The sequence below is a fragment of the Puma concolor genome, chromosome A3 (assembly GCF_028749965.1).
Source record: "Puma concolor isolate L17-30 chromosome A3, mPumCon1.1.hap2, whole genome shotgun sequence".
NCBI lineage: Eukaryota > Metazoa > Chordata > Mammalia > Carnivora > Felidae > Puma > Puma concolor.
The window spans coordinates 59,553,842-59,578,574 of record NC_141669.1 but is presented as its reverse complement, the minus strand read 5'-3'; the positions used below and the strand labels follow the sequence as shown (position 1 = coordinate 59,578,574).

Sequence of the window (24,733 nt, the reverse complement as noted above, 5' to 3'; positions counted from 1 at the left end):
ACAGAACATTCCATCCTAAAACAGCAGAATACACATTCTTTTCAAGTGAACATGGAACATTCTCCAGAGTAGATCATATATTAGGTCACAGAAATAGTCTCAACAAATTAAAAAAGATTGAAGGTATACCAAGCAGCTTTTCCAAACACAACACAATAAAACTAGAAATCATCTGCAAGAAAAAATATGGAAAGAGCACAAATACATGGAGGTTAAATAACATAAATGGATCAATCAAGAAATCAAAGAGGAAACATAAAAACACAGGAAGACAAAGGAAACCACAATGGTCCCAAATCTTTGGAATGCAGCCAAAATGGCTCTAAAAGGGAAGTTTATAGCAAAACAGGCCTAACTCAAGAAGCTGGAAAAATCTTAAATAAACAACCTAAACTTATACCTAAAGAAGCTAGAAAGAGAAGAAAACAAAACCTCAGACCAGTAGAAGGAAGGAAATGATGAAGATTACAGCAGAAATAAGTGATTCAAAAACTGAAAACCAATAGAACAGATCAATGAACAGCTGGTTGTTAAAGATCAACAAAATTGGTAAACCTTTCCAAAAAAAGGGGGGAGAGAGAGGGGAGAGAGAGGACTCAAATAAACAAAATAAGAAACAAAAGTGGAGAAATAACAACTGCCACCACAGAAATACAAAGGATTATGAAAGAATATTAAGAAAACTTTTATGTCAAAAAACTACGCAACTCGGAAGAAATGTATCAATTCCTTAAAACATATACCCTACCAAAAACTGAAGCCAGAAGTAGAAAATTTGAACAGACCTAATAACAGCAATGAAATTGAATCAGTAAAAAGAAAACTCCCAACCAAAAAAAGTCCAGGGCCAGATGGCATCATAGGTGAATTCTACCAAACATTAAAAGAAGAGTTAATACCTATTCTTCTCAAACTATTTCTAAAAATAGAAGAAGAGGGCACCTGGAGAAGAAGAGGATCAGTTGGTTGGGTGTCTGATTCTTGATTTCGGCTCAGGTCATGATCTCACAGTTTGTGGGTTTGAGCCCTGCATATGCTTAGGATTCTCTCTCTCCCTCTCTGCCGCTCCCCTGCTCATGCTCTCTCTCTCTCAAAATAAATAAATAAACTTAAAAAAAAAGTAAAACAAAAAAATAGAAGAGGAAGGAAAGCTTCCAAATTCATTCTGTAAGGCTTGTATTACCCTGACACCAAAACCAGATACATTACAAAAAAAAGAAACCATAGGTCAGTATCTCTGATGAACATAGATGCAAAAATCCACAACGAAATATTAGCAAACTCATTCTAACAATACGTTAAAAAATCATTCACCACAACCAAATGGGGTTTATCCCTGGGATTCAAGGGTGGTTCAATATTCACAAATCAATCAATGTGATACATCATATCAATAAGAGAAAGGATAAAACCCATATGATCATTTGATAAGTTGTAGCAAAAACATTTGACAAAGTACAACATCCATTCATGATAAAACCTCTCAACAAAGTAGGTTTAGAGGGAATACACCTTAACATAATAATAACCTTATATAAAAAACCCACAGCAAACATCATACTCAATGGGGAAATACAGAGCTTTTCCCCTAAGGTCAGGAAGAAGACTAAGATGTCCACTCTCACCACTTTTATTCAACATAGTACTGGAAGTCCTAGCCACAACAATCAGATAATAAAAAGAAATAAAAAGCACCCAAATTGGTAAGGAGTAAGTAAATCTTTCAATCTTTGCAGATGACATGATACTGTATATAGAAAACCCTAAAGACTCAACCAAAAAACTGCTAGAATTGATAAATGAATTCAACGAGATGGCAGGATACAAAAATCAATGTACAAAAATCTGTTGCATTTCTATACACTAATAATGAAGTAGCAGAAAGTGAAATTAAGAAAATAATTCCACTTATAATTACACTAAAAATAATTAAATACCTAGGAATAAACTTAACCAAAGAGGTGGAAGTTCTGTACTATAAAAAGTATAACACATTGATGAAAGAAATTAAAGACGACAAGAAATGGAAAGACAATCCATGTTCATAGATTGGAAGACCCAATATTTTTTAAATGTCCATACTACAGAGCAATCTACAGATTTAATACATTCCCTATCAAAATACTAATAGCATCTTTCACAGAACTAGAACAAACCTATAGTTTGTATGGAACCAAAACTGACTCCAAACAGCCAAACCAATCTTGAAAAAAGAAAAACAAAACTGGAGGTATCATAATTCCAGACTTAAAGTTATATTATGATGCTTTAGTAATCAAAACAGTGTGGTTTGGGGACAAAAGTAGACACACACATCAATAGAACACAATAGAAGGCCTAGAAATGTGAATACTGGACAGATACATGCAAAAAAGAACGAAACTGGATCACTTTATTACACTAAACACAAAAATAAACTCAAAATGGATTAAAGACCTGAATGTGATATCTGCAACCATAACTATCCTAGAAGAGAACATAGGCAGCAATTTCTATGACATTGGCCATAAGAACATCTTTCTAGATATGTCTCCTGAGGCAAAGGAAACAAAAGCAAAAATAAACTATTGGGACCACGTCAAAATAAAAAGCCTCTATACGGCAAAGGAAACAAGCAACAAAACTAAAAGACAATCTACTGAATGGGATAAGATATTTGCAAATGACATATCTGACAAAATGTTAGTGTCCAAAATATGAAAGAATTTATGTAACACTAAAAAATTACAAATAATACAGTTAAAAATAGGCAGAAGACATGAACAGAAATTTCTCCAAAGACAACATCCAGGTGGCTAACAGACCCGTGAAAAGATGCTCAACATCACTCATCATCAAAACTACAATAAGCTATCACCTTACACCTGTCAGAATGACTGAAATCAACAACACAAGAAACAACAAGTGTTGGCAAGCATGTGGAGAAGAAAGAATCCTTGTGGAGTGTTGGTGGGAATGAAAACTAGTGCAGCCACTGTGGAAAACAGTATGGAGGTTCCTCAAAAAATTAAAACAGAACTACCCTATGATCCAGAAATCACACTTCTCCATATTTACCCAAAGAATACAAAAACACTAATTTGAAGGGATATATGCACCCCTATGTTTATTGCAGCATTATTTACAATAGCTAAACTATGGAGGCAGCCCAAGTGTCCATCAATAGATGAATGGATAAAGAAGATGTGGTACACACACACACACACACACACACACACACACACACACTGGAATATTACTGACCCATAAAAAAAGAATGAAATCTTGCCATTTGCAACAACATGGATGGAGCTACAGAGTATAATGCTAAGAAAAATAAGCCAGTCAGAGAAAGACAAATACCATATAATTTCACTAATATGTAGAATTTAAGAGACAAAACAAATGAACAACGGGGAAAAAAAAAGAGACAAGAAACAGACTCCAAACTGTAGAGAACAGAGCATTACCAGAGGGGAGGTAGGTGACGGGGTGGGTGAAACAGGTAAGGGGATTAAGAGTGCACTTATGATGAGTTCTGAGAAATATATGGAATTGTTTAATCACTATATTGTACACCTGAAACTATTACAACACTGTATGTTAACCACCGTGGAAATTATAAAAAAAAAAAAAAAAAAGGTCAATCATATAGAGTACAAACTTCATTCTGAAAACTCTCTCCAGAAATAAATCATCATGGCTTATATCTTAGAGATATACTAATTTCTTTTAACATTGTTATATACTATGTATAATTTTATAATCATGGATTGAGGAATAACAAAAGTAGCCATTGTTTTCTCTAGATTTTCATTATAATTCATTCTGTTTCGTTCATTCATTAGAAAGCTGATATTCATCGAGTACTTGCTATGTGCTACACAAGCTATTTTAGGCACTTTACATGTATAATTCATTTAATTCTCAAAGCAACTCTATGAAGTAAATATCTTTATTATCCCTATTGTATGGATAAGGAAATTGAAGCACAGAAGATTAAATAGTTCAAATTCAGACAGTTAACAAGGGGCAAATGCAAACTTTGGTAGTTTATCTCCACTCCAAAAGCAGTGGCTTTCCATGCATTTATTCATCAGAGAATACTTACTGAGGGGCCATGGAGTATGACCTGCTCTCCTAGATGTCATGTGAAAATGTATGTGCAATCTCCATCTCAGGAAGGCTATAAACTAGTAATGAAGACAATAATATATATACAATGGTTCTTTATAGTTTACAAAAGTATGTTCATATACTTATGCATATTAAATAACTCTAAGAAAATACTGCAGAAGATGGTATAAGCTAGTATGTAAAAAAATATATTAGTGGTATAGACAATAATTTAATAATATAGCCAGGCAAAAGGAAAGATGGCTGTGAGCTAGAGAAGGCAATTAATTTAATGAGAGGTGGGTTTTGAGCTGGACCTGGACAGTGAAAGATGATTTGGGTGGGCAGGGAGGAAGTGAGTAAGGTGATATTCTGGCAGCCTCCTGGGTATAGAGACACTGATCTAGAAGCTAATAAAGAGACCTGATCGGAAATAATTCAAGGAGTTGTAGGAGATAAGGTTGGAAAAGTAAGTGGGGACAGATTTTGGAGACTTTTGAATGTTATAGAAATGTTAGGGACAAAAAAAGCAAGTAGTTAGTAAGTAAGTGGTAACCCAGCACATTCCTGCAACTTATTTAGGTGCTAAATGTCATTATTGCATTTGCACGGGAACTATTAGAGCTATTAAGGATTCCACAATTGTTTAAGTCATTTATTGATTAATGGGCCTTTTCAGTAATGCTTACAAAGTGTCCTGAAAAGTCCAGAGCTACTTGATTTATGTATCTATGCTAATACTGTTCCATAAAAATTAGTGCTTTTTTTGTGTGTTTATGATACTTTCATACTAATTTGTCTCTGTGTATTTTTAAATTCTCTGCATATAATGGGTTTCATCATTCTGCCCTCCTCCTATCTCCCCCACTCTCTCAGCAAAGGTAATTGATAACAGTAATACTCATTAACACAGGAGTAATATATACACACACACACACACACACACACACACACACACATACATAGTCTCCATGACAACAGGATAACCAGTTATTTCAATCAATTGTATGAAAATCAGTGAAAAGTGTTCCCTGGCGTCATTTAGAAATGACTGGATCAATGATGAGTGAAGTGGTTCAATCAGAAATACACATTAGTGGGGCGCCTGGGTGGTTCAGTCAGTTGAGCATCCGACTTTGGCTCAGGTCATGATCTCACAGCTTGTGAGTTTGAGCCCCACGTCGGGCTCTGTGCTGACAGCTCAGAGCCTGGAGCCTGCTTTGGATTCTGTGTCTCCTTCTCTCTCTGCCGCTAACCCACTTGCATTCTGTCTCTGTCTCTCTCAAAAATAAATAAACATTAAAAAAAAAAGAAATACACATTAGTTGGCAACATTGCAGAAAACCACTAACTTTTGAAAGAATTGGCCAGCATTTAGAACAACGGTTTCAAAAGTGGGCTGTTGAAACACAATATCATCTGTCCTTGATGTGGATGCAACTTTCATCTTCCCCCTTTCTACCTCCCCTCAAGTATTTTAGATGTAGTTATTGCTTAAATGAAAGGATATTACAATCATTTCTGACTTAAGAATTTTACTCCAAATAAGTGCTAACACTCTTGGTATTACAGAATCATGACTTGGAAGCCTTTGTGGATGCAGAAAATAATTTCATTTTATTGCCACCATTTCTATGTATTGAAAATATATCAAAGCACAAAACCTTTGAGACTTGATTCCATTTACTGACACAGCCTAGTTGTACTAAATAATTTGTGCTGGAATTTCTTCACCCTTAAGAGTGGGAAGTATAGGAAAGAAAGGGGAGATGGAATTCTGAAAACTTGGTTTAAATCTACCAACTGTGTGAGAACCATAGTTGAAATGTACCAGCTACATATTAGTTAACGTTTCTGGAAAGAGAAAAGGGAAAAATGACCTTTCTGAGATCAATAACAAATAGATCTTTCAGGTTTAGCCTATGAAACCTAAAGATAAGAAAAGGCAGGAAAAACACTGCTTATATTGGGAAGGGTTCAACTTCCAACGGGGCAGAGGTTACAGAGTTCTGAAAAAGAGAAAATAGAGGGGAAGCAGTTCAATAAAAAGTAAGAAACAAGAACATAGACAAATCAGGACTGAATGTTCAGAAACACCAACAGAGTTGCAAATTCAAACTCAGTAAATGGAAGTGTGAATGATTTTGGCACTACCTTATTTCTCTGGCTTATCTTATTTCTGTTCTCTTCATTGACACAAAAGTGGGAATGAGGACCTGAAAACAGAAGAGGGGTATTAATTGAAGGAGGAATGGAGTAAGTGAAAAACTAGAGCACTTATTTTCTCATTTCTGTCTCCTATAATTTATTTATACATTTCAGTATTTCCATCTAAGACTACATATCCTTAATATATATCCTTTTCTCACTTGCTCATTACATCAAAGATAAAACATACTTAGATGATTTAAGATTAGGGTTGCCAGATAAAATACAGGGTGATTAGCTATATTTGAATTTCACATAGGCAATGAATACTTTTTTAGTATAAACATATCTCAAATATTGCATGGGACATACTTGTGCTAAAAAATTATTTGTTGTCTGTCTGAAATTGAAGTTTAGTGAGGCATCCTATATTTTTATCTGCTAAATCTAGTAGTCATAGGAAAGAATCACTAGTCCTAAGAGATGAATATTCTATATTTAATCCAGTTTATGGATATCCTCTACTGAAATTTTTTTAAGTTTATTTATTTATTTTGAAAGAGAGAGAGAGAGAATCCCAAGCTGGCTCTGCCCTGTCATTGTGGAGCCGACACCAGGCTCAAACTCATGAACCCTGAGATCACAACCTGAGCCAAAATCAAGAGTTAGATGCTTAGCCAACTGAACTACCCAGGTGAAATTTTTTTATTGAAATACAACACACACACAAAAAGCACACTTATCTCAAGCGTACAGTTCATTAAATTTGCACAAAATGAACACATCCATGTAATCAGCACCCAGGTCCAAATTATGTTATCAGACTATGTTACCAGCCTCCTAGAAGTCTCCCTTGCCCTCTTTCCCCCTACTTTCCTGACCAGATTTCTGACTTCTAAAAGTATAGACTAATTTTACCCATTTTTGCCACTATTTCTATTTAGCATCAGTGTCCTCGTTCTTGTATTCTAAGAAAGTGTCTACCTACTGGAAGAGACATAGACCTCTGGCTCCAGGTTAAATATCCAGTTGATTGGAGATGGTTGAGGTTATGGGAGAGCTCTCCTGTCTCCATGTATTAAGTGAATTCTCAACATAGTGTATTTCTCCAGAACCCATGGGAGTAGCAGGTGGGTAGAACTTTCCAGGGAAGCTAGGAGATAATACCTTCAGAGAACCCATGAGATAATAAAGGCAGAAATCAAGAAGTTGTGAGTCTTTTGGAATATGGTATGTTATGAACTTTTAGGAGAAGCTGAGCTCCAAGTAGGTGGTTTTGTTGGTGATAACATTTAACAGAGAGATAGTAATAAGCAGGCATTTGACATGCCTCCCTGTGCAGTTTCATGAAGATGATCTTATGAGTCACTGTCCTCTTAGGAGGAGCTGCCTGTTGCCAGTGTTCATCTGCACTGGCATAGCTTTGTTGCATAAGGTTGTTCCATGAAGCCATGTAATACCTCTAAGTCTATAATTCTCTCAACCTGTAGAGAGGATACTATTCCTATTTTATCAGAATGCACCATAACCATTCCCATTAGAAAGGGCAGGGGATCAGGATTCAGAAAAAGGCCCCTTCCACTTGTCCCCAGTAGTGTTGGGAGAAAGGCCACAGGAATCAAACTCTAAACGAGAGCAGAAGCATCTCTAACAGGATCTCATGCACCAGCCTAGAAGAGAGGGAGGCTCCAGGGGCTCACTGAGTTCAGTGAGTGTCCTCCAAGGCTTCCTTGGAGCTGAACCCTCAGGGCTGAGAAATTCTATGACAGCTGTTGCATGAGGAACTAAAAGTATATGACATGGCTGGCTAAGGACCCTTCTATCAGAATCTAAGGATATGATTACTAGTGATTCAATGTGGGAAGGACAATCCGCTATTTGACTGGGTGGAGCCATAAAGTCTGAGTAGTTTCTCAGCAGCAGTCTTCCAGGCAAAAGTGAAATACTGGTGACATCTGCCTCTCCAACCAAGCTCAAAACCAAGAAAGTAAAAGATAGTACTTGCATTTCCCATCACTATCTATACTCCTTCCCTGCTTGATGTATAGTCTGTCCTGTTACAAATGCAGTGGAAGAAAGACGTCTGTTTGCAGTATTGCTCAAAATAACAAAAAGTAGAACACTCTACCCAGCAATGGACTTTGACTAAATACATTATGCTATATCCCCCAAAATGCAATCCTATCCAGTCTTTAAAATGATGTTGTAGCAAAATTGTAGTAGTAGTCATAGTAGTTGTAGCTAGCCTTATAAAGCCCGTACTACCTGTCAGGCACTGTTCTAAGTTCTTGGCAAATGCTAACTCACTTAAATATTCACAACAACTCTGTGAAGTAAATATTATTATCCCCATTTACCAATGAGGAATCTGAAGTACATATTTCACTTAAATGACATGCCCAAGGGTCACACAATAGTAAGTGACAACAGGGCCAGGATTCAAATTCAGACAGGCTACCTCCAGAGTCCACACAGTTAACTGTTGCATAATGACAAAGGAAAATGTTAATCATTTATCATTAAAGGATAAGAACAAGCTTAAAAAAAAGTTTGCAAAGTGTGATTTCAATTCTATATCAAATATTTTTGAAAAAATCATGACTATATATGCAAGGAAAACTTATAAGGATACATGCCATAGTGTTAACAATGTCAGAGTTGAAGCAATTTTTACCTCTTTTTTTTTAACATTCTATATTGTCTACATTTTCTATAATAATGACTCTTTCAATGAGTAAAAAAATTCTTAAAATGATTTCTTTTGGTGAAATCAGATCGACAATTGTGACTTTTATGTGAGGCCTTCTGGTGTGAAGCCATTGGAAAGTAATAACATCTTATAGAAAGCTTTCAAGGAACATGCCAACCATTTTGTTTCAGAAAAGTGAGTTTCATACTCATTCATGCAAACACCCAGTGCAGGGGAAATGAGCTACGTAGAGTACTGAACAGATGTCAGAATGTAGAAGCTGGCGGAAACCTCAAGCTTCTCTAACCATCCCCCTCTGTTGGTCGAGACTGAGGCCAAGAGGTTACCCATGGAAAGCTGGTTAACTGGGAGGCCTTTTAGAAAATGGCACTAGTCTTAGGAAGCAGAACTCAGCAGGAAATTTCACAAGTCATTTTAAATTTAGCCACAGAATGGCACGTCAGTAGCAAGAGGGCATTTGAGCAGATTTTTATTATCTTGTGGCCACGAAAGTTTTCTTAGAGAAAGGCTTGTAATATATTACAACAAAGATGTATTTACATAACTTCAGAGAGTTCAAAATTAGCTGTGATGGAGAAGAATCTGTTGCAGATGATGGTGTGAACATTAGCCCTCTTTCCCAGGCTATACCCTCAGACAGGGCTGGGTTATGTTCAGTGTCTCCCTGTAGGTGCCTATTGAGGTAACAGAGTTCTTGGACTTCCAGTCCAGTCTGGATTTCTGGAGGGAAGGGTAAATTGAAAAACCAAGAGTCCTCCACCTGGCCCCATCTTGGATCCACATCATGGCTCATGTGAGGATAAAGAGTGGAGAGGACTGACAATCTCTAAGCAACATGATTTTTCAGAGCTTGACCTTTCCAAAGGCTACTGCCAGGAATAGGGCCAGTGAGTCCTGCCAGTTGGGCAGCCACTCCTAGCAGCTCTCCATCCCATCTGAGTGTCTTCCAGCATGTGTTGCTGATCCATGGTCTTAGGCCTCTCTCTGGCTCACTGATGATATACTACCTGTAGAGGGCAGTTCAAAACAAGGCTCTTCTTGAGTTCTGGAATGGCAGTACTTCACAGATTTTAAAGAAACTGAATATCCTGGATTGCATTAGTGAAGCAAATTTATGTTCTTTCACAGAATGTCACAATTTTAGCTGCCTTCACAAGCAATTTGCAGGACTCTAGGAGTCCTGTGTACAGACCAAATATGTATCCAAGTATGTAAACTAAAAGGAACCATGTGATAAGAGTTGCTAGAGTTACAAAGAAGGAACTGGGAGGATTCCAAGGGAAGGTTGCTTCCAGCTGAGGTAGTGAACAAAGCACTCTTTGAGCTGCCTTTGAGCTTGGTCTGAAAGATGGGCCCATATAGGAAAGGAGGCCAGGGAGAGGGATACCCTGACAGAGGGAAATCCCTGAACAAAAATTTGGAGCTTAACCAACTGGTTAAGAAGCTTGAGGTTTCTGCCACTCATTTGACAGAATGAGTCATAGCACAGCAAAGTGAGAGGTCCTGTTTTCTAGAACAGAGGTGTCCCATAGCAAGCCAAGAACTGAGAAAATAACCGTATTTCATTGAATCTAAGATGCCAAGATTGCCATTCATTATAAGATGCACTCTGATTTCAGAGATGTTTTAATATATTTTAAGAATAGGTCTTAGAATTGATGAAACACAGATGGGTCATATCATAGAAGGCCTTGAAAATCAGGTAAGAAGGGTAGATGGTAATGAATGGGGAGCCCTGAGTAGAGGTGTGATATTATGTTTTATGTAGATTGCGCTAATTGCTGCGGTGAGGCTAAGGTAGGATATGTTGTGCTTGAACATTAGCATTAGTACAGGACAAGGATATGAGAGGTGTGGGCATGGGAATTGAAGTGATCAGACACAAGACATTTTTCCAAGGAAAGATCAAGTGAGTCAGTCACACTGACATGGTAAGTGAGAGAGGAGTCAAAGAAAAATTCCAGATGGGTGATGAGGAAGAATGTGGTAGGTCTATCATATTTTATGTTTCCAACTTATGTTTTCTTGTTGCATATTTTTTCCTTTCATGATTTTTGCTAGATGGTAGAGTTTTGTTATTCTTTTTCTGCCCTTTCCAGTGTTTTGAAAGTTCTGATTTCCATCTTTATATGGTTAATGATGATCCTTACATATCTAAGCTTACATTTTTATATTAACAAAAATTAACAGGTGCTCATTCTCACACAGAATGGAAGATTTACCTGCCTTTTTCTCTTCCATCTTCATCCTCATTCCCACCCCTTTCAGGCTTTGTTGGTATTATCACATTTGGAATTGCATTTGGAGGCTAGAGTCCTATCTAGTCACGAGAACTATTTGATTACGCTATGCAAAATACTCCCCCTAAAATAGGATCAATATCAAGTCATCAAAAATATATTAAAGCTTATGGAAACTTGTACCCCAACGCCTGCTATGAATTTCGGTTTTATGGTCTATTTCGTGTTAATATCTCCTAATTCCTAACCACCTCTAAATTGTTCTAATTTCCAAGACTGCTATAATTTCTATTTCTCTAAATTTTATTTTAGTTTTACTGTTCTTCAAGTTCTCCTTATTTAGTATATTTCCTATTATTATCTGAGTTTGCATGCTTCTAGAATAAGGTATGAAGCTTTAGCTGCTGCACCTTAAGGAAATCATGAGAGAGATTCAGAAGGACAGAGAAGTAATAAAATATTTGAAGAGAAAGGGCTCCTGCTGAGTAGAGATCAACAAAAATGACCAGGCAACTTAGGTTTTGGATAGCAATGACTTAGGGGGCATATGGTTAAAGCTTTTATTTTTTTATTTTTATTTTATTTATTTATTTTGTTTGTTTGTTTTGGTTAAAGCTTTTAAAATCAAGAGGTAAACATCAGGCGAATCTATTAATAGAACCCTCACACTAATGTTAGAACAGGTCTTACAACTCTTAAGAAATAAACTTAGAGAAAAAAATTGAAGCACTTGAGTTTCACAATAGGTAGTTTTGCTTCTTTTGCCTCTTTAAATCTAATTTTTATCCTTCTCTTCCCTGCTCTGGTGCTGGGAAGCTGACCTTTATGGACCACAGCAACCAACCTCCTTGCCTTCTAGCTAGCGCTGGGTTTGGTGAATGGGGCGGTAGTGATAGGCACCGAGCAGGACTCTGGAAGACAGAGAAGAGTGAGGTTATTTACTCCCCATCTCCCTTGCTCTCTCTCTACCAGGGTGTTCAGGGCTACCACTCTGGTCAGATAGCTCTCTCCATATTCCTTCTGGGTTTTAGGAAACACACTCTTCCTTTCTCACTTCAGATGTATGGGCAGCAACAACCCCCCCATTGTTGTTAACCCCCAGATACTGCATTAACCCCTGTTGATTTCTGTAAACCCTACTCATACCTTGTGAATAGTGCCTTTACTAACCTCCTTCAATTACCTTCATGTAGTAGCCGTCCATTTCCAGACCTATGCTGAACCCTCACTGATGCATTAATGCACGTAGAGATCTCTGTACCTAAGAAATAGTACAAGAGACTACACCTGACTTTGTGATAAAGGCCAATATTATAGTACTTTGTATTATTGGGTCAAGGGGCACCTGTTGGACTCAATGGTTGGGTGGAAGTAGGTTTTTCTTTTTAGAAAATGAATGTGCCCACTATAAATCATCCTGGGAACTGGATAATCCCCATGTAGGAAATAAATTGAAGCCATGGACTGTGGAAGGAAGGACTTCCATGACTCTCTGAATCAGACATCTATTTGGTCCTGGACTTTGAGGTATGGAGAAGCTTCGAGCAGGCTAACGCTGGCAGTGAGCTCTCCCCAAGGCTGCAGCAAAAACAAGTTTCTGTGCTTGTCAGGAAGGGCAGCGGACAACAGCAGCTCAGAGAGAGAAATAATCAGAGTTTGAGGAACTCCTAGGCTGGAAAGGCATTGTATCTGCTTTTGGCCACACCAAAAAGCAGGAGGCACGATCAAGATGCTCCCTTTGGCCCAAAGGAAAATATTTTCTCTTTCCTGAAGCTGATAGGGGGACAACACTGGGGAGAACTGAGCCCATGACAGCCAAACTTTCCTGAAAGTCAAAGCAGTGTACTGAGAAGGCCAGAGGGGATGTATAGGAAAGCTCTATTTTAGAGTTTTATAAATAAGGAGTAAAAATAAGGTTTCAGATATAATTGAAAGCACTTTGAGAGAGGTGACTTCCTAGCAAATGGGCTGGTAGGATAGAAGGTTGTCATAATTTTGGTATAAAATGGAAGGATAATTTCCACTGTAGTCATACACTGGGAAGCTAGGAATACATGAGTTACAGAAATACCTTCTATGTCTAGTGGCTTGATAGGAGTTTACTAATGGAAGCTGAAATCTCTCTCTGACATTTTGAAATCAACACTGAAGAAACCCAACTTCCCTTCCACAAAATTCCTCTGGTAATTCTGCTGGGATCGGAATGTAGGATGAGGTGGCTATGGCAACACTTATGGGTTTTTGTTTTCATTGGGGTTCTGTAATTCATTTTCTCTGTACTGAAGATAGGAATAGTTCTTGGAGCTTTCACAAGGTTGAAGTGACACCCTGATTCCTATTTTGGTTTAATGGGACTTCAGATCTCACTAAGGGCCAAACCAACTCTCGTTAGTCATATGAGCCTTGCACGTTTACCAAGAACTTGCCCTCCACTCTGGCAGGAAGGGCCCTGTGTGCCAGCTGAAAGGACATCACCTGATGATCTTTAATATAATGTGCAGCCTGGACTCAGTTTACTAAGCAGTGCACCCAGGAATCACCCAAAAATATTGCTGTGAGTTATTACCCAGGATCAAATGCATTTCTTGAGATTGTTTTAAAAAAATATCAAGAGTAGCTTAATATGTTAAGAATTTTGTAATAGCTCAAGAAGATAAATTGCGGAGAAATGAATATGGACTCTCATACAAAAAATGATTTCTCTTGTCCTTGGAAAATGTTAATCGATCTTTAGGGATTTAACTAATGTAAAATTTTAACACAAATTCTTCTATGAGCCAAAATCTGAATATTATTGAGGCCTGAAGTGTCAGGCTGTCTCCTGCCTGCTACCACCAGTTATGCATGACTGGGTTCAACAATTCTACTTTAGGGACAGTTTGCTTCTTCATAGGCATACTCGTTACTTTAAGGAAATTGTGAGCCTTCCTGACAGAGGGCTTCTTCTGTGTGAGGAAAGGAGACCCCACAAAGCCTGTTCTCCCTAATATGTTCCTTTGCCATCTGACCAAAGAGTGCATCTGCACAACCCCAAACTGCCCTGCCTCCCTGTCCCCTTCTGACCTTTTTAGTTAGAGTTGACGTAATCTCCAAGAGCATGTGACTCAGGCTGCGTAATGTCAGTGATCAGGCTGAACTATTATAGACATAGTGGATTAGCAGCCAAGGAGCAGCTCTTCTGACTCGGACTGCCCAGGGTTTTCTGAGGATTCATTCTCTGGCAACCATGCCACTCAGACTGTAATAGCTTTGTGATTCCAAGGAGTAATTCTGAATTACAACATGGCAAGATCCACAGTGGATGAGCTCATTTTTTGGGTGCTCATTGTCTCAACTCTAGTAACTTGAACAAAACCTCCAAGAAAGAGTAGTGTTTTTGTTTCTAGTTTATTCCATCTTAATTCTGTCATGGCTGCAATTCCACTGCACACCATGACCAGCTTGATTAAGCATGGGATGGTAAACTGTGTCTATGTCATGAGGTTAGATATCCTAACGCCACCTTTTATACTGGCACTGTAGGATGGGTGTGGGCTGTTATCATTTTGTGCTCCCCTACATCTTCAATATCAATATCCCAAAAGAAATGCCTATGGGACATTCAGAAAACTGAACATAGGGATGGACTTTTAAAAGGCTCGTCTATTTCCACAACAGGCAAACTAGATTAGTCTTTACCCCAATTTTTCCACAACCAAGTAGGTTTTGGGGATGTCTTCCTATGTGATAATTAAATGGTAATTAATATGCTAAAATTAGTCAAATATTCAAAGTGTGGATCTTCATGCTGACAGGAAGGAAGCAGCTAAACCTGGCTCCTGGCAAACTTAGACTATTTTTTCAAATTTTTCTAAGAATAAACCTCCTCAGAATTGGCTTCTTCATTTAAAGCAATTCTCTTAATTGGGTTTGAGGTTTGTTATAGTAGCAATGTGGCCAAGGGGCAATAGGTCTGCAATGATTGAAGCATCTGAAAGAAACAACTGGCAAAAGCTTACCTGGATTTGGGGGCTGATTTAAGATTTCTTTCTCTGGGGCGCCTGGGTGGCGCAGTCGGTTAAGCGTCCGACTTCAGCCAGGTCACGATCTCGCGGTCCGGGAGTTCGAGCCCCGCGTCAGGCTCTGGGCTGATGGCTCAGAGCCTGGAGCCTGTTTCTGATTCTGTGTCTCCCTCTCTCTCTGCCCCTCCCCCGTTCATGCTCTGTCTCTCTCTGTCGCAAAAATAAATAAACGTTGAAAAAAAAAAAAGATTTCTTTCTCTGATATTTTATGCAGATGGTGCTTACTGTTGTTCGGTGTGTATTTTGGTGTTGTCTGTCTAGGCACAGAGGTGAGTCAGCTAACACAAACTCCACTGCCAATGACTATGTGCCCTTCAATTCTTCAGAGAATTCTCAGAAGTTCAGAGGGCTGTGCTCTCCCTGCTAAGACAGGTTCATTTCATTAATGCTGTGGGTTTTCTCTTTCAGAGACAAATGTAGGAAAACAGTTTGGCAGCTCCTCAAACAGTTAAACAGAATTACCATATGACCTAGCGATTCCACTCCTCAGTATACATGCAAAAGAATTGAAAACAGGTACTCAGGCAAATACTTGTATATGAATGTTCATAGTAGAGGTATTCACAATAGCCACAAGGTAGAAACAATCCATCAATGGATGAATTGATAAACAAATTATAGTAAACAATGCAATATTCAGTCATAAAAAAAGGAATGAAGTACTGGATACATGTAACAGTGTGGATGAACCTTGAAAACATTGTGCTAAGTGAGAGAAGCCAGATACAAAAGGTCACATATTGTAAAAGTCCATTTAAATGACGTATCCAGAAAAGGTGAATTTACGGAGTCAGAAAGCAGACTGTGGTTGGCAAAATCTGTAGTTAGTTGGGTATGGGATTTCCTTATGGAGTAATAAAAATATTTTGGATCCTGATATAGATTGCATAATATTGTGAATGTACTAAATGCCAACGAATTGGTCGCTTCAAAATGGCTAATTTTATGTGGGGTGCCTGGGTGGCTCAGTGGGTTAAGCATCTGATTCTTGATTATGGCTCAGGTCATGATCTCACAATTTGTGAGTTTGAGCCCCATATTGGGCTCTGTGCTGACAGTGTGGGAACTGCTTGGGATTCTCTCTCCTTCTCTCTGCCCCTCCCCTGCTCATTCTCTCTCTCTCTCTCAAAATAAGTAAATAAAAATACAATGGCTAATTTTATGTTATGTGAATTTGATCTTAATAAAAATAATTTTTAAACGTAAAACACAGTGTATTCAGTTCTCTGCATTAAGTACATTGTAACTCAATATCCTTCAGTCCTAGGAAACTGGTTATACACCATAGGTAGAGAAACAACTGTTTGCATCAGTTCCTGACAATGACAAGCTACTTTAGCCACCTATAATGTACCAGATTCATAAAGAGAAGCCTGACAGTTCACCAAGGAGAGAAATGATCCCTGGCAGCCGTTTTGAAATAGAAGAGCCATTCATCTCTCTGACAGCTAGAGAGCACAAGATTAAATTTTTTTCATGCTTTACAAAATGTATTTCAATAGAAAATTGATACACTGGTTTTCATGAAAAGAAATCTTGCAATTGGTGATGTGCAAAAGAGAAATGACCTATTTTTGCCCATATATTCCATTGCGTTTAAATTCTTAGTGCAAAGATAAAGGCAAGAATTATCTACTTCTCAGGGTCAGAGGGTGTCAGAATTGCCATTCATCATAAAATCAAAGAGATAGCAATAATTAAGTCTTTGGAAGATAAACCCAGTGAGGGCTAGGAAAAAAAAAAAGTGGTATAGGAATTGAGTACTGAGGGATGTCATATGGGGTGGTGATCATTTGTCCTCCCTTCCCAGAGGAAAGAGGGCAGAAGCCTACATGTACTGAGGAGTTCCTATTCAGCATTAATATGTTCTTGCTGCAAGAATGAAAAGAGACTAAACTAAGATGCTAAAAGAAGCTACAAAGTTCCTTAAGGAGGCATTTAAGACCCTAGGAAGCTGATGAATGTGATGAGGTATAAAGAGACACTTCACTTCCCTGACTCTGGGATAGCTGTAATGGGTCAGGATCTTTTGTTTTGTTTTGTTTTGTTTTGTTTTGTTTCTTCAGAGAAGATACCTGTCTGGTATCTTAATAGACCTCTCTACTGGTATCTAATGTAATTCCTTCATGATTACTTTCTTGTCTTTTTTCTTTCCTTTTTTTAATTGAAGTATAGTTGACACACAATGTTATATTAATTTCAGGTGTACAATATAGTGATTTGACAAGTCTGTAAGTTATGTTGTGCTCACCACAAGTGTAGCCACCATCTGTCACCATAGAATGCTATCGAAATACCATTGACTATATTCCCTATGCTGTACCTTTCATCCCTGTGACTTACTCATTCCACAACTGGAATCCTGTACCTCCCATTGCCCTTCACATACTTTGCCTATCTCCCATCCCCCACCCCCGCAACCACCAGTCTGTTCTCTGTATTTAGGGGTCTGTTTCTGTTTTTTTTGTTTGTTTGTTTTTTTAAGATTCAATATATAAATGATATCATACGGTATTTGTCTTCCTCTTATTTCACTTAGCATCATACCCTTCAGGTCCATCCATGTTGTTGCAAATGGCAAGATCTCATTCATTTTTATGGCTGAGTAATACTTTCTTGTTGCCTTAATCTTAGTGGGGATAAGGAACAAAGACATTATCCTCTATAAAATAACTTTCAAACAGTGGAAGCTGACAGCAATAAGCTCATTCCTACCTCAGATAAATTTCCCATTCTCTGAGTCAAAGGATCTTAGTTCTTGTTCATTTTTGTGGCATTCTTATCACTATTTTAAAGCTCTTTATTATCCTCTGAAATCATCTAAATGATTGGGCAACCTAACTTTAGAAAAGAAGCATAAAAGCTATCTGAATAAATGTGCAAAAATAACAGAATATATTTGAGTTATTCACACACTTATTTCCAAAGATAGTTGCCATTGTTCTATGGGCTACAAAAGCCCTTGTTTGGGAGAGGTTGGGTGTGCAGTGTGGGCCTGAGGAGAGACAGGCCAGGCAGTAAAGAGAAGCTATTGATGCTCTGCTCTATGAGTGCTTGATTAGAAATTAAAAAGTGGCCCTGGAGCCAAGTAATTCCTCAAATTAAATATTAAGGACTCAACTGCCATGACTTAAATCTTTTTCTAATTTTATTTATTTATTTATTTTTATATATTTATTTACTTATTTTTGAGAGAGAGAGAGAGAGAGAGAGAGAGAGAGAGAGAGAGAGAGAACGAACACAAGTATGGCAGGGGCAAAGAGAGAGGGAGACACAGAATCTGAAGCAGGCTCCAGGCTCCAAGATGTCAGCACAGAGCCCGATGCGGAGCCCAAAACCATGACCTGAGCCGAAGTTGGACACCTAACCCAGGCACCCTAATTTTTTTCTACTTTTATATTTTACAAGGCCAAAGGCAAAGAAACAACAAATGGTTTACTTACCCCATACAGCCAATCAGCAGTAGAACTGAAGTTCGAATTTAGGAGTACTTTGTTGCCAATCTAGTACTCAGTCTATTGAAATGAGGTAGACTGCCCAAATTTGGAGGCCCAGTTAAAAAAATAAATACAGTTCTGATAATTTTCACAGAATTGTTCTACTTAACATAGGTTATAATCTCATTCTGGTAGTAATTTGATGTTTTGATCAAACTAGCATCTCCACACTTCCTTAGTTATGAGATGTCTTATAAAGACTTACTGTTGACTTATAAAGCAATAACACAAAGCAAGACCATCAACTGAAATATTCAAATAAGTAATTTTCACATGCATTTATTGCTTTTATTTTATATATTTTTTTAATTTTATTTACTTTGAGAGAGTGAGAGAGGCAGGCGGGGGGAGGGATAAGAGAGAGGGACAGACAGAATCCCAAGCAGGCTCTTGTGCCTGACACAGGGCTTGAATTCACAAACTTTGAGATCATGACCTAAGCCAAGATCAAGAGTCAAATTCTTAACCGACTGAGCCACCCAGGTGCCCCATGTTTACTGCTTTTATGAGTCTTCATGGCACAGAGATTATGGTAGTGGTTGAAATAGGAAGTCTTTGGATACCTTTGGTGAGGGAAAAGGTCAGCATGTAGATCAGGCAAAATCACACGTAAGCTCAGTTTTTAGGATTCTAGGTAAAAGCCTCAGGCCAAAGGCTAGACTTGCTCCTATACTTTTCACTTTTCACCGTCAAGGAGAATTACAATGCATCATACTTGGGAGCCGCTAACAAAATTCTTAGCAAGATCTGAGTCACTTGGAAAAACAAATGACCTGGAAAACAGGGAATAAAAGTATGATGCAATTTATTTTCAAGTGGAAAATTGTAATTGGTTCATTTTGAAGGGGGAAAAAAAAGAACATCATTGCTGGAAGAGCAAAAGATAAACAAGAAAAATGAAATGCAGAACTTGGACAAGAAAGAAACAAGAGAGGTTTATCTCAAAGCATATGTGAAATCCAAAGTCTTCATTGGATAATATAAATCCCAAGCACTCAGAACAAGTTGTTTTTGGTGAAAAGAACTTCAAGATAAAAGGAAGTCATGGAGGCTCTCGCAAACACCTGCTTTCCATCACCATGGCAGGGGGTGTGCATATTTAGATATTCTCTTGAGTTGTGCTCAACACAACAAGTGCCCTCCTTAATACCCATCACCCATTTAATCCATCTCCCATCCACCAAAAAGGTAGAATTAAAATTCTCTATAATGATAAGGAAGATGGGATGAGGTGTTAAACAAGGAGTTAAAGGATTGAAAGAACAAGAAGGAATGGTGAGGACCAAAGAACCAGCAACAGTGGGAAGCCATGACTCCCCCAAGGACTTGAGGGAACAGTATTACTGGGGCTCAATGGGAGCAAGACTTGTGCTGGAGGGGCTGCCCAAAATGAGTTCCGATCCTTACGCTGGGGCAAGGAGGTATGCCAAACCTAATCAGAAATGAGAGGGAAAGGGAATGGGACAGAAGGCTAAGAATGGATTTTTTTTCTAATTTATCATTTCACACTAGCACATCTTTCTTTATGAGCATCTATAGACCATAGGGCAAATGGAGAATAATTTTGCACAGCAAATCACAGTGAGAAATTTTCACATAACCCTATCATAAACTGATAGACCAAGTGACCTAGAATTAGTCAGATGTACATTTGTACAATTAACAAGCTTCATTTTACAGATGTGGTATGTGTGGGTGTAAAGAGAGACAGAGAACATTTGCTCCCAACAGGCAGCAAGTATAAATTCTTTCTGAGCATATTTGCAATGCAATATTTATAAAAGTTACCATACTGTATCACAAGAGGGTCAAATGCTAAATAATTGATATTACATAGAACATAATGCAATTCAATTAGGAATCAGCCTTAAAAGATTTATATGTGTGGATACAAAATGATCTTCAAGATGTATTTCCAAGTGAAAATTACAAAGTGTAAAGCATTATCCCTATTCTACCGATATTTGCATAAAATCATGTCTCTACTTATATATGCACAGAAAATACCTAGATACCTAAGAAACTACTAATAGTGGTTGCCTATGGGATGGGAAGGTAATTTCCTTTTTTCCCTTTTTTCTTTTTTTGGTATTCTGAATCTTTTATACTATTTGTACCATTACTTTAAAAAAACCTAGTTAAAAAAATGCTAAATGGATTATGTTATCCTCAATTTCTTTTTAGTCCATTCTCAAGGCAGATTCCCTACCTAATTTTGTAGTGTGTAGGATTTTAACCCAAATGAAATAGCTACCACGGCTTACTCTATGGTATGCCAAATTTCCACTTAACTTTCCTCATTTAGTTTTTCCTACATAGAAAACAATATAATGATTCCATTGTGTCTCTTTCCATTGACCCCTAAGTTGAGGTGACTTCTGAAAAAATAAAAGCTGAGCTCTTGAACATAAACAACATTCCTGTGACCTCTAAATGTGCATGTTGTACTGTTCATCGAGAATTTCTGCTAGGGATGGTAGTAATTTACAGAGCAGTTAAACAGAAACCATACAGTGGACAAATAAAATAATCCAAACAAGAAACTAAATATTAACACAACCCACTAAAATGAATGCCAAGAATGGGACATCTAAATTACTGTATACATTTTTAAGCCTAATTCCCCTTAGTCTGAAACAGTTAACTGAGTATGCTGCCATACCTGAAAGTCATTAACATAGAGCCTGAAATGTCAATAACAAAGTAATATCTCATTTGACATTTCAAGTGATAATAAGGACAACTGAACAGAAAGCCCTGAAGCAAACAGTTTTTTTTTTAAGTGTATTTATTTTGAGAGAGAGAGAGCCTGAGTGAGGGAGGGACAGAAAGAGGGAGAGAAAGAATCCTAAGCAGGCTCTGCCCCATCATCGTGGAGACTGAGGGTGGGGCTGGATCTCACCAATCGTGAGATCATGACCTGAGCCAAGACAAAGGGTCCCATGCTTAACTGAGCCACCCTGATGAAACAATTTTTTTTTTTTTTTTAGTTTTTTATTTTGAGAGAGACAGAGACAGCACTAGTCATGAGCTGGGGAGGGGCAGGGAGAGAGGGAGACAGAGAATCCCAAGCAGGTTCCGCACTATCAACGCAGAGCTCAGTTTGGGGCTCCAATTCATGAACCTGTGAGATCATAACCTGAGCTGAAACTAAGAGTGGGATGCTTAGCCGACTGAGCCACCCAGGCATCCCTAAGCAAACAGTTCTTTAACAGAATTCTTTATATAGGGGGGAATCTACATTGATGATCACACTTTTATAATTCATATCTTGATTCAGATACATGAATCAAGGAAAACTGGCATGAGTGCATACATTGAGCTGCTACTCAATTCCTCGATTTAACTGTTGGCAAATCTGTAAAATGGCAATGAATGTTCACTATTGGCGTACTTCAGAGGCGGTCTTATAAGGGGAGGCATCCTGCACTAAGCAGATGGGGTCAGAGGTGGTCAGCTCACAGGTATCTGACGGCCGGGGCAGACCTCCTCAGCAAACTTCAGCTTTCCTCTCTCACCTGGTGTCCAGTACTTGCAAGCCTGGCTGGGCTTCTGCTCAGGTTTCCATGTGTCCTCCACCACATCAGAGCAACCCTTTCTAATCAACATTTGGGAGCTCCAAATGGTAACAGCATGGGTTTGGGAGTCAGAAAAGACCCGGATGGAAGTCCCACCATGCTTGCTATTTTATTTGCTCCCTCTCGATCACACTCTCCACTCTCTACCCTGGTGCACCCAGATTTCTGCCTTCTGGCTTCCTATTGGGTTTGGCCAGTGGGAGCCTAAACAGAAGACAAGCGGAAGAGAGAGAACTGAGTGAGATTGTCTTCAGCTGTGTCCCTCCACTGACAACCGCTACTCCTTTCAAAGCAGCTTGTACGCACACTACTTTCTCCTTGCTGCTCTCTGGAAGCTAGTCTCTCCTTTTGATGCTTTAATCAAGTACTAGTCCCAGTTTATTGTACTATTCCTCATGGTCCCCTACTCTGTATCCTCATTTCGCTGTGCATTGTGAAACAGACAATCCCTCCTTGAATTATCGTCTTTCAAGTTTGCCAGCTGTTTCTGGTTAAAACTCAGACTAGGATGCCCCACTTCACTACTTATTAGCTGAACAGACTTGGACAGATGACTTAACTCCTGTTAGCTTCAGTTTCCTCATTCACAAACTATGAAAATATACCTTCCTTAGAGGAGTACACATGGCAAAGTATGTGGCACTTTGTAAATGTGCTCCTAGCCACATCTCTCTGAGGGGCTAAGGACTTCCTGGTAGCTGCACATAGCACCTAACTGGCTGGACCTCCCTGGAATTAAGAAGATTTCACCTGACGATGAATGTTGCCTGAAACTCTGGCCACTGTTGTCTGCAGAAACCTCTCCTGTGATCTCCACATCTTGATATCTCACCATCTCCACTGAGGTGTCTCAGAGGTACCTTAAAATTCACTCTGGCCCAAACAAAACTCATGTTCTTCCCTACTAAACTTTATCTTCGTGTCCTGTAGTTCAGTAAGTAACATCACCATCTATCCTGTTTTTAAAATTAGCAATTTGGGAGTCATTCTTGACAACCTTCTGTTTCCTCTAACCAACAAGCAGCAGTTCTTGTCAATTCTGCCTCCTGTATTATCTCTCTGGAATTTGTCTATTTCTATTATGCCCCAAGCCTGACACCACAACCATCGCCCAGGCCACCATTATTTCTCACCAGGACCACTGTAATAGCCTCCTCCAGGGCAAGCCTCCTCTTGCCCTTTCTAGTTCAGACTCCACAGGGCCACCAGACTGTTCTTTTAAAAGAAAACAAACCCTGACATCTAGTAACACCTTGCTCCTTTGGCTCCAGCTACAATGGCTGCTCAGTTTCTTGATGTTGATATGCTTTTTCATGTTTCTGGGCCTCTCTAAAAACCACTCCCTAGAATGTTTCCTTTTCCCCACCCTTCACACTTGGCAGATTCCTGCTTACCCTTCAGAACTGTAAATTATGTATCACTTCCTCACAGCCACCATCCCCCTTACCCTAGTTCTGGTCAGGTTCTGCTAGCATAAACTCTCTCAGAATCTTGTTACATCTTTGTATCCCTTATCATAACACTAATTGAAGAATTCTAGAACAGAAGCTCCGTGCTGGAGTTCATCATTGGTTGCCTAGCTTCTCACACAGTGCTTTCCATGTAGTTGGCATTCTTTAAATAGCTGTTAAATTATGGATGAGTGAATGCATATTAATGCTGGTCTGGACTGTACCCAAGTTTACCATACCCTCCCCCTACCCCAATTTGATCTGCTAGTGAGCCACACTGTGGGCGAGTGTGCCCTCTGGCCCCACCCATTCTGGTCTGATTAACCACAGAGATCTCTCACACCTCCACCAAAGCTGAGGAAACATGGATTGCAAATCATTATAGAAAACATTCCTATTTTCCCCCTACTCTTTCATTACTATTATTATAAAAGTATTGTACTCACTGAGAAAATTTGGCAAAGTTCAAAAACGTAAAAAAGGGAAAAAAAACCCTCCCATAATCTCAACATCCAGGACAATGTCTGTTTTAAATTTTTTTTTTTTTCAACGTTTTTATTTATTTTTGGGACAGAGAGAGACAGAGCATGAACGGGGGAGGGGCAGAGAGAGAGGGAGACACAGAATCGGAAACAGGCTCCAGGCTCTGAGCCATCAGCCCAGAGCCTGACGCGGGGCTCGAACCCACGGACCGTGAGATCGTGACCTGGCTGAAGCCGGACGCTTAACCGACTGCGCCACCCAGGCACCCCTGTCTGTTTTAAACATTTGTTAAATTTGTGTGACATTTCAGTAGATTTGCTGCTTAGATTTCAGTTTGAAATCCCTTTATCTTTTTTTTTTTATTTTTTTAAACATTTTTATTTATTTTTGAGAGACAGCGAGACAGAGCGTGAGCCAAGGGAGAGACAGAGAGAGAGGGAGACACAGAATCCAAAGCAGGCTCCAGGCTC

At 38.8% G+C, this 24,733-nt stretch overlaps 1 long non-coding RNA gene across 2 annotated transcripts in view; it reads right to left on the bottom strand.

Annotated features, from left to right (window-relative positions):
- Nucleotides 1-15,444: 15,444 nt before the first annotated feature.
- Nucleotides 15,445-24,733, bottom strand: part of LOC147582483 (uncharacterized) — a 125,025-nt gene continuing 115,736 nt past the window's right edge. The window contains exon 3 of one of the 2 annotated variants that reach the window (XR_015249180.1): nucleotides 15,445-15,617. This is a non-coding gene — a long non-coding RNA (uncharacterized LOC147582483). The remainder of the gene's footprint in view (nucleotides 15,618-24,733) is intronic. The other variant, XR_015249179.1, reaches the window with a different exon arrangement.